The sequence below is a fragment of the Poecilia latipinna genome, unplaced genomic scaffold (genome assembly GCF_001443285.1).
Source record: "Poecilia latipinna isolate Pla-1442-1.1 unplaced genomic scaffold, P_latipinna-1.0 Scaffold198, whole genome shotgun sequence".
Classification (NCBI taxonomy): domain Eukaryota; kingdom Metazoa; phylum Chordata; class Actinopteri; order Cyprinodontiformes; family Poeciliidae; genus Poecilia; species Poecilia latipinna.
This window is the reverse complement of record NW_015112814.1, coordinates 408,448-417,725: the sequence shown is the minus strand read 5'-3', so window position 1 is coordinate 417,725 and position 9,278 is coordinate 408,448. Positions and strand designations below refer to the sequence as shown.

Sequence of the window (9,278 nt, the reverse complement as noted above, 5' to 3'; positions counted from 1 at the left end):
TACAGCTTCTTTAATTAAAAAAAAAAATACAACAAACCATTTGCTATAAATATTTGACATTTTTTACAACATGGAGCACAGGAATTAAACCAACCATTATGTAATGTGGTTGTTGCATCTGACCATACAATGAAAACATTTTTTTCAAATCTAATAAAATCTTTAAAATCACCACAAAGAAAATCAAACAAAGTAAAGAAATCATTAGGGACTAATAACTCGCAATTCTGGGTAGATCCAAAGCTGATCCTATCATGCTAACACAAGGTGGCACTACAATATATTGGTATATTTGGTTTCTAAATAAGACTAAGGTTAATTAAGTCTGATTAGAGGTTTATGGATGTCAGTTCTCAAATGTTCAAATGTTCCACTGGATAAAATGAGAGTAAAATGACAACAACAACAAAAAAATCTAACAATAGTAAGAGTTTATGTTTCTTTCTAATTAGCTATTATGAAGCTAGCTTCGCCCCCAGGCGGAAGTAGAGCAAACCTCCAACAGTGTTAGCGGGAAACAACGGCGAAATCAGCGTTAAAGACCACGTCCGAGGAAGAAAGAGGGGCACATACACTCCTTACCAGTTGGTGGCGGTAATGCTCAGCTTACGTTTCTTGCCAACCGCCAATAAATTTCAAGAAGAAGAAGAAGAAGAAGAAGAAGAAGAATTAAGGCGTACAAAGTCATAGACATATATGTCTATATATATATGTCTATGTACAAAGTCTGTTGGATGCGAGTGTGAACGCTGTGTTGGACGTATTTTGCACGTACAAAACGGGTGATTAAAGACTTCAATAATATCGGCTTGTGAAAATCTGCCTTCTGGAAAATGCTTAAAAATAAATAGTAGCATGGAAAGCTTAACTGTAACTTTACTGCGGCACATGGTTTCATGCTACCATAGAGCTACCATTGGAATTTACACACAAATAAAGCATAACTGCCTTCACTTATGGATGTCTAACAGGTGGCACCATAAGGTGTCACACCTTCCTTATAGCCTGAGCTTCCATAAAAGGGAAGCTGGCAGGGTTGTGACCAATTTCCTGTTTGTGTTACCAGGTGTGTTTTGGGCCCATGCGTTCTCCAATGTTTGGCGACCATGGTAGGTTTGGAGGAAAACGGTTTTAAATCCACAGTTTTTATAATTTAGCATGTATATGTTTTTGTTTTTGCATGTATGTTTTTATATAATTATATAATTTATATATACAGAGCCACACTATTAGTGACGTTCCGGATGGTAGCATTGCCTGGTTGTGTAGCTGTTCGACGCTGCAGGTAAGCTTTATTGATTTGTGTTTTAATCTGATTGCATTGTATGTTTTTGTTTTTATACTGCTTTTGTTTTGTTTTTGTTTTTTGCTTTTTTTGTCAGGTAGTGCTACACCAGATCCTTTGGATTTGATTTTCAGTGTTGGCTTAAGAGACACAGGTATGCAGTATTTTTCATTTGTCTTAGAATGATTATATTAAAGTGTTCATTATAAGCATTTAGTAATTTTTGTATTTTGTTTTTACAGTTTTATTACTTCCTGCTGTCCTTAAAGAGTTTTTTTTTTTTTTTTTTTTTTTACACAGCCCAGCTTCTGGATTGTGTTTTCTCCTTAGTAAATGTGAAGGTGGACTAACCATTCATTTTTTGTATTTGTATGTCCTTGTCTTGTTTTTGGGTCACTTCCCAGAATATCAGCACATCGTGATTAATCTTAAATCTTGGTGATATAAGTTTTATACATTAATAACTTTAGTGTGACTTTAAAGGGAAATCAAGCTGTTTTCAATAAAATAATATTTAATGGAAGAACAAAAAGGGGAGAATGTAATTTTGCATCACATGAGTTGCATCAAAGCGTTCAGTGTATAGTCTACAACATATCCAATTGACCATCTTCAGAGATGTTCACCATACAATCTGGCTGAGCTGAAGCTATATTGTTTTTTTTTTTAAATAAAAGTTTCACTTTTTAAATGTAGAAATGTATCCCAAATCAACATGGGTCTACAAATCAAGTCCTCGAGTGCCGCAGTCCTGCAACTTTTGGTGGCATCCCTGCTCCATCGCATCCGAATTGAAAAATTAAGTAACCTCCATGGCATGTCAGCAAGTTTTGTCATTAATGTTTGAGTATTGGAGCACCATTCATCCAAAAATTGCAGGACAACAGAGGATCACATTTTTCAGATTAGTTGTAGAAAGTCTTACTATATGAATTCTCTGTGTTGAAATTTAGCATTAGCTATACATTTTCTGTATAGCACTGAGGTTAGGGGTTGAACTTGAAAAGTAGAGGGAGTGCGAATACTTTTTCAAGGCACCTAATGTTAGATTACACAGCTACAAGCTGAGGCAGCTGAACATGGATCCACCAGATTAACATTGTTTCCACTGCTTGATGGTTAAAGAGGTTCTCTCTTGAATTTATCAGACCCGACAAAAAGAGCAAAGCCAGCTAGTGTTGGTCTGGTAAAAGTCCCTGGGCTCACAGATAACATATTGAGGATGTCAAGAAAACTCTGGAGGCCGATAATGGCCTCCCTGCTCCATTTGAAATGTAGTTAACCTTAAGGGTTATTTATCACTGTGTGGGTCGCAGAGGGGCACTTGGTATTTACTGCAGGACATGGAGGATGGAGGAAAGGAAATTGGGAGAAAGACACCCTTATCACCATCCTCTGGGTGTTGTGATGGCTGTATACACATACATCAGCGCTGTTTTACTACTTGATAAAGGCCAGCATTTTTCAACCACATGGCTGACTCTCCTTAGAGTAAGATTGTTAAACAGCAGCTACTGACATTTATCTCTTGGCTACCAAGTGTTTTCTTGGTATCCCAGGAATCATTTTGTCTACACATGGGAATTTTTTTCAGGAAGGCAAGGATAGCTGAGAAGCAGGACTCACAATGAGGTGGGAGAGTAGATGAGTCTCTGAATGGGACATGAGGAACTTCAAAAGGGGCTGCAGCACACCCTTTTCTTTTTTCTCTTTAGATTTGCTGTCTTTTTGGAGGGGGATGTTTGCCTCCTTGAACAAACCCAAGTGCCTTCAGATGTAGCTAAACGATTGAGCAAATGGGCAGGCCCAGCTTTTTCAGAGCTGATTTCATCACGCCTATAAATCTCAGAGAAATCAAAGCCCATCTTATGCCCTCCTCTCTTCTCACCTTTTGTCTTGCTAATACACATTAGAGTGCGGCTGGCTGCCCACTTTGACTGCAGTCGGCACAGTCTGGGCGAAGCTACAGATGTGTACCTTTGACCTAAGAACCCTGCCATTACATCCTGTCACTGGACCCTCGCCGTTCACAGAAGACTCCATTCAGAATTCACAGCCATATGGAGACATAAGCATATATAAAAGTTGACAATTACAGTTTTTTTTTTTCTTTTTAAATCCTCAAACCTAAACTGGCAAAACTAATTGCACAGACATGCACTCAAATGTGCAGAGCTTACCTCATGTCACTTATCATACATAATCAGATGTCAAAACAAATGCAGCCAGAGGAAATGAAAGTTTGCTTTACATGTTCTGTGACATTTGTGAATAAAGGTCAAAAATCTGTGCTACGTTGTGCAGACGGTCACCTCAACTGGAGTAAAAGTTGATTCAATGCATTGCTTCTGAAACTCTAGACTTAATTAAAACAAGATGTTAATTTAGCACCTGTGGCAACATCCCACCTGTCATAATCACAGAATGGGAAAATAATAAATGGAAATCAATTGTAAAATTACATTTTTGCACAATAAAATTAAATATTATAGTTTGTACTGTTTCAAATGGGTCTGCCATCTTGATAGTTATTTGGACATATTATACGAATGCTCTGTGTAGGACCGCCACTCAGAGGTAGATCGTTTGGGTCTTTTTATTTTTTTTATTATTACTGGTCTTTTCAACTTATATTTTTAGTAACTAAATATTTGAATTTAAGAAAGTAATACTGACATTGTACTTTTCTATTTGATACTTGTAATTTGTAGCTTCTAATATGGAAATTGCAAAAGCATTCTTACATGGGTTTAGTCATTATGTTCTAATACCGTTGCAGCAAATTTAAAATACCTGGTTGTTATAAATCAGAAAAATCACTTAAAAATTGGACAAGTACAAAAAAAGTCTTACTGGTTTTGAATTAGAATAACCTTTTTTATGTACCCTTTTATTTATTTCAGATTGGATATGCAGCATGGAAAAAATATAAATTTGTCATCTCCTGTCTGAAATAAATTAGTACAAATATAAATTTCATCCTGATTCAGAGCTAGAGCCTAGCAGCACTTTCCAAATTGGAGAAAACAAGTTACAGAGACAAATGTTACTTGTGTAATTATAAACTCATAAGTCTGACATGTTGGTTTCAGATCAGAGCCGACCTCCTCTAAATTAAAGAGCAACGCGAAAGTGAAAAGATGCTCCAGTTCAGGAATACTGGAGCAGTGGTTACACTGCTGCACATCCGTTTATGTGCTTCAGATGCTCTTCCCACATTCGAGCTGGAAATGAAAATATGTGGATAATTTAAGATGAGCTTGTGAGAGCATGCACATATGAGGATAATTACACAGATAAAATGGCAAGGAAATTATTTGAAACCATGGCACAACTGAGGACACGAATGTTCAGATGAAAACGAGGATCTCAAAGTAAAGATGGTGAGTGGGTTTATTGGCTTTGTCCATTAAAATTTTTTTTTTTTTTTTTTTTTTTCTTTCTGTGACATAAATTCTTCAGTCAGTGCCAGGTGACTGGATTATTGATTCATAAGAAACAAAAGGAAACAAACTTTGCATGAAATTAACAATTTTCTAGATTGTATCCATTAGTCACTGCAGTCAACTGAAGTAAGCCATGTCACATTTAATTCTGGCTTTGCTCCAAACCTAAAGTTTTTTTTTTTTTTTTTTTTTTTGCAGTCTCTCCATGTGGCTTCTTGGGGGTGATTCCATGAGATGGGTTATAAGATAAACAATGAACACATTCTAAATCTATCACTGAATGGACAGAGACTTGGTATCTGGTGGGAGATCAAATGAGAAATGGCAGTCGTGCTTTAATTGGGTGGGTCAAACTGAAGTAGTGGTGTTATTTCAACCTCAGTGACCCCAGCCGATGGCCCTGGACTTCCACAGTGGAGGGACCACGGGTAACCCAGGCGAGCTGAGCTAAAGGTGTTTGGAGTGGGTGTCTTTGTTTGCCTTCACAGGACGAGCGCTCCTTTCTTGATGGTGACTGATGACCAGAGACCTGGTGGTTGCTGAAGTATGGTGCAAGGAAAGCTAGAATTACACCTTTAGCAAACACTCCATAGCTCAAAGTTCACAAAAAAGGTGGATGGATCGAGGTCTACCTCAGCAACAAGCTTTTCAAACTGATGCTGACGCAGATAAAATCTATGCTAGAGAGCATTTCTCATTTCCCCAAGCTTGTGACTGCATTTCCAGGCCTTGGTCTTAGGAGTAAAATCCTGCCTGTGACCCCTTGTCTCAGCTTAGACGCAGCAATCTGTTTCAATATATTCCTTAGTATGTCAATCAGCCACAATGGGCATGAATCAGATATTGTTTTTATATGTGAACTATTTTTTTCTTATTAAAAAACAAGCCTAGCTATATCAACAATGGGCTTGTCCACTACTGTCAGGGAAGACTGTCTTTTGAGCAAAGGGATTTATAGTGTACTTCAGTCAGCTTTGTTAAATTTAGATTTTTGTCAATTATGTTACAACTGGTTTCTATTTTCTAAAAGAGTGCTAAATAAATAATAGTTAAAAAAAAAATCAAATATCCCAATGTACATGAGCAAAAACAAAAAAAGCACATTAAGAGGAGTAAAGAGTGTTGATGTTACAGAGAATGGACAATGTAAGCAACATGAAATCCAGGAAATCCTTTTAAAACTGCTGGCAAACTTTGTAAACACTCAGCAGTCCTGGTCATAAGGAGTCAGTCTAAATATTGTTGTTCTGTAGTTAACCCTGTCAGCAAAGATGTTTCGATACCAACACAGAGAGACGGAAAGAAATGGCTCAACAAGTGCGGACACCCCCGGTTCACATTTAGCGGATTAATAGGGTCCCCATCATGTCTGCGTAGTGCAAATGTTGACAGTGACTCCATCCTCTCGTCTAATGACCTGGTGCATGTCGTGTCTCTCCTCTGTCATTTTGCTTGCAGTCTAAAGAGTTCAAACAGCTGCTCCATGTTAGCTTAGTCGGAGAGTGAGGAAATCCAGACATGAATCTATTGAGGCCATGTTGTAGGCAAAGCTTTTGAAACTTGTTTTCCAGAATCCTGTCTGCCTTGAAGTGTATGTGGACACTTCTTGGTGGGTTAAAATATCATTAATATTTCAGAAATTCAAAAAAGGAAACTCGTATATTACATAAATCCATTAAACACAGAACTATTGCATATCTGGTGTGTTTGCTGATTATAGCTTGAAGTCGTAGTCATAATAATTTATCTGAAAATTAGATTTTTGCAGACTGCTTAAGCATGAATGTGCATAAAACACGTTGGACCAACACCAGCATAAGACATGGCTCACATTTAGCGGATTAATAAGATGAAATACAAAATGTACTGGAAAACCTCGGACCACTGGTCAACAGTTACATATTTTTTTCTTTTTAGCTTACAGAAGATGATCCTGACATTGTCCCTGAAATGGCCTAACACAAGCAATGTGTAAGTTGTAACCTATATCCTAGATAACTCTGTGTGCCTCTTGAAGCACAGACACTGTAGTCCTAAACTGCTCCACTGTTAAATCTCTGTTGCTTTTAAATCTTTTCTACCATATCTTTTCCTTTCACTCAACTTTTTATTTATATACTTGAATACAGAATTCTGCAAAGAGAGTCAGTGAATGCATATCTGCTCGCACATTTTAATTTGATGGCAACTACTTGATTATTTCTCCAACAGAACAGTATAACCTTTTGTTGATGTTTAATATTTTGAATAAGATTTGCAAATATCTCTTTTTTTTTTTCCATGGATGTGAAATTGTTACAAATTTGTGCAAGCTGAAGCACATTTTTCATATAAAGTCTATAAAAACGTCTGTCACTCTTTCTCTCAGAATGTTGATTGGCTTTTAAAGAAATGCAAATCCAAACGACAAAGTTTCAAATCTATTGTATATTTTTTTAATTGAACCCAAAACTGTTTTTTTTTTTTTTTTGATTGATCTGATTTCATCATTTGAAGTATTATCTACCTAGTCGACCTTTATTTACGAGGTAAACGTTAGATTTTCATTATTGTTAACTGGACTGTGTCTGAGAGATTCAGTTTCCATTCACACCTTTTATTTTTTCCTTTAATTTTAAGTCTAGATTTGGATTCAGATATATATACTTTTTTTATTTTATAGATTATGCTTATGGAAAAGGAATATTTGCCATGTTGGACACAACAAAGGCTAGGTAATCCTAGTATGCAGCTTTCACCTAAAGGAGGAAGACATGGAGAAACCATAAACTTCATAAATGATTGACAGAGCCATCTGTTTTTCGACACACAACAGAATGGCGTTATAATGTGAATAACAGCAATGTTTACAGAGTACAAGCTCCAAAACACCCCTGGCTATATAAAGCATAAGGAGTACAGACCATGTAAACATGAATAAAGTTTAATCTATTCCAATTTAGCTCAAGCCATGTCTTAAAAGTTATTGTCCAGCTGGACCTCAGCCCCACTCTCAGTCTTTCTCCCTGGATCTTTCACTCCGATGGTTTTCCTTTATTGTCCTTGATGGACAAAATCCTCCTCACAGCTTGATCCTGCCAGCACCATGTTTCAGTGAAGAGGTGCATTTATAAAGTTAAGCTTTCATCACACATGCCGTTTTGATCTGTAAGATCAGTGTCGGTCTCGTCTGGCCAGGGCGTCTCCCTCCACATTTTGCGGTGTCCCCAACATGACTTATAAACTGCAAATGGGATTTTTTATGGCTTTATTTCAAAGAAAGCTTTCTTCTTGGCCCTCTTCCATAAAGATGTGATCAGTGAATGCCAGACTAATAGCAGTGCTGACAGATTCTCCCGCCAGAGGAGTGGGCATGTTTGCCAATTAGATTACTGACCAAGATTTTATTTAGGTGCATCATAGTGAAGGGGAGTGGAGGGTGAATGCAAAGACAAATGCACTCCACACTTTTTCCAAGTTTCATTTTGTGAAATATTTGGAAAACCTTGCTTTATTTTCTGTCCCCCTCACAGTAACTTGGCACTTTGTGTCGGTCTCTTTTTTTTTTTTTTATCTTTCAAACTTCAAATTAGCCTAATGTGATGCACAAAAGAACATTTGGATCACCCTTTCAAGTATACATTTCCGTTTTGCAACAGCATTTAAACAAACCAGGTTTTTCAAATATCTAAGTTGCCTAAGTGCCTCCTGTTTAATTCCTCACTGACGGTGTCTGGCAGACAGAAGTGCCTCAGGCTCACACAAGGCTGTGAACCCTTGAAATGTGTTTTGGAAAAAGTCTGAACTGGTGAATGCATTGTGGGCTGCGCCAGAAAAACACTTAAAGATGCCTCTTACAATAAACAAGCACATGGCCTCTGCAGCTGGAATAAGTTTTAAAGCTGTCATATAAAACACTGATGACCAAAACGGAACCATTGGCAACCACTACTTCTCAGTATCTAACAATACTGTACTGCAATAGTGTCTTTATTTAAACACAGAGACGGAAGTGGAGCATATAACAAGGATAACATGAACATAATAGCTATATTGATAAATGAACAGTAATGCCTCTTATGATTTATCAACTAACAATATAAATCAATATGTCTTTAGATATCTTACGTAGCCTGAAGTGGTTAAACACAAGCATTGGCAATCATTAGCTTAATCATAAAGACCATTGACTAATGAGGGTGTTAACCTGCTAACCTCTCAACTTTTCAACCTGGACAGAGGAAGTTGAGCATGAAATTTAAAGGTCACTTCAACTTGTAGATTTATGCGTCTCCGCCTCCTCCACCCTCCTTTTCGACTGCTTTTGTCTAAATTTAGAGAACATGAAGTTCATTCACTCATTTCAACTTGCTTTTGCTGAGCTTCATAATGCACATAGCGACTGACACAGTGCCCTCAAATGTATTGTAGTGCTTGTCATGTTGAAATGTTTCAATATCAAACACATTCCAGAATTAGACAAACTTATAAAAAAGGTTTTCAAATGATTAATTTATGATGGGGAAAATTGCCATCCAAATTCTGTTTAAGTGATTTCTTTATTCTGC

The 9,278-nt window shown here is 37.1% G+C and overlaps 1 long non-coding RNA gene across 1 annotated transcript; it reads left to right on the top strand.

The window, feature by feature from the left end:
- The first annotated feature begins 1,043 nt into the window (after window positions 1–1,043).
- LOC106946591 (uncharacterized) lies at window positions 1,044–6,768 on the top strand. Its single transcript, XR_001424807.1, has 5 exons — window positions 1,044–1,109; window positions 1,220–1,285; window positions 1,383–1,439; window positions 4,378–4,668; window positions 4,930–6,768. It is a non-coding gene; the product is annotated as an uncharacterized LOC106946591 (long non-coding RNA).
- The last annotated feature ends 2,510 nt before the right edge of the window (window positions 6,769–9,278 follow it).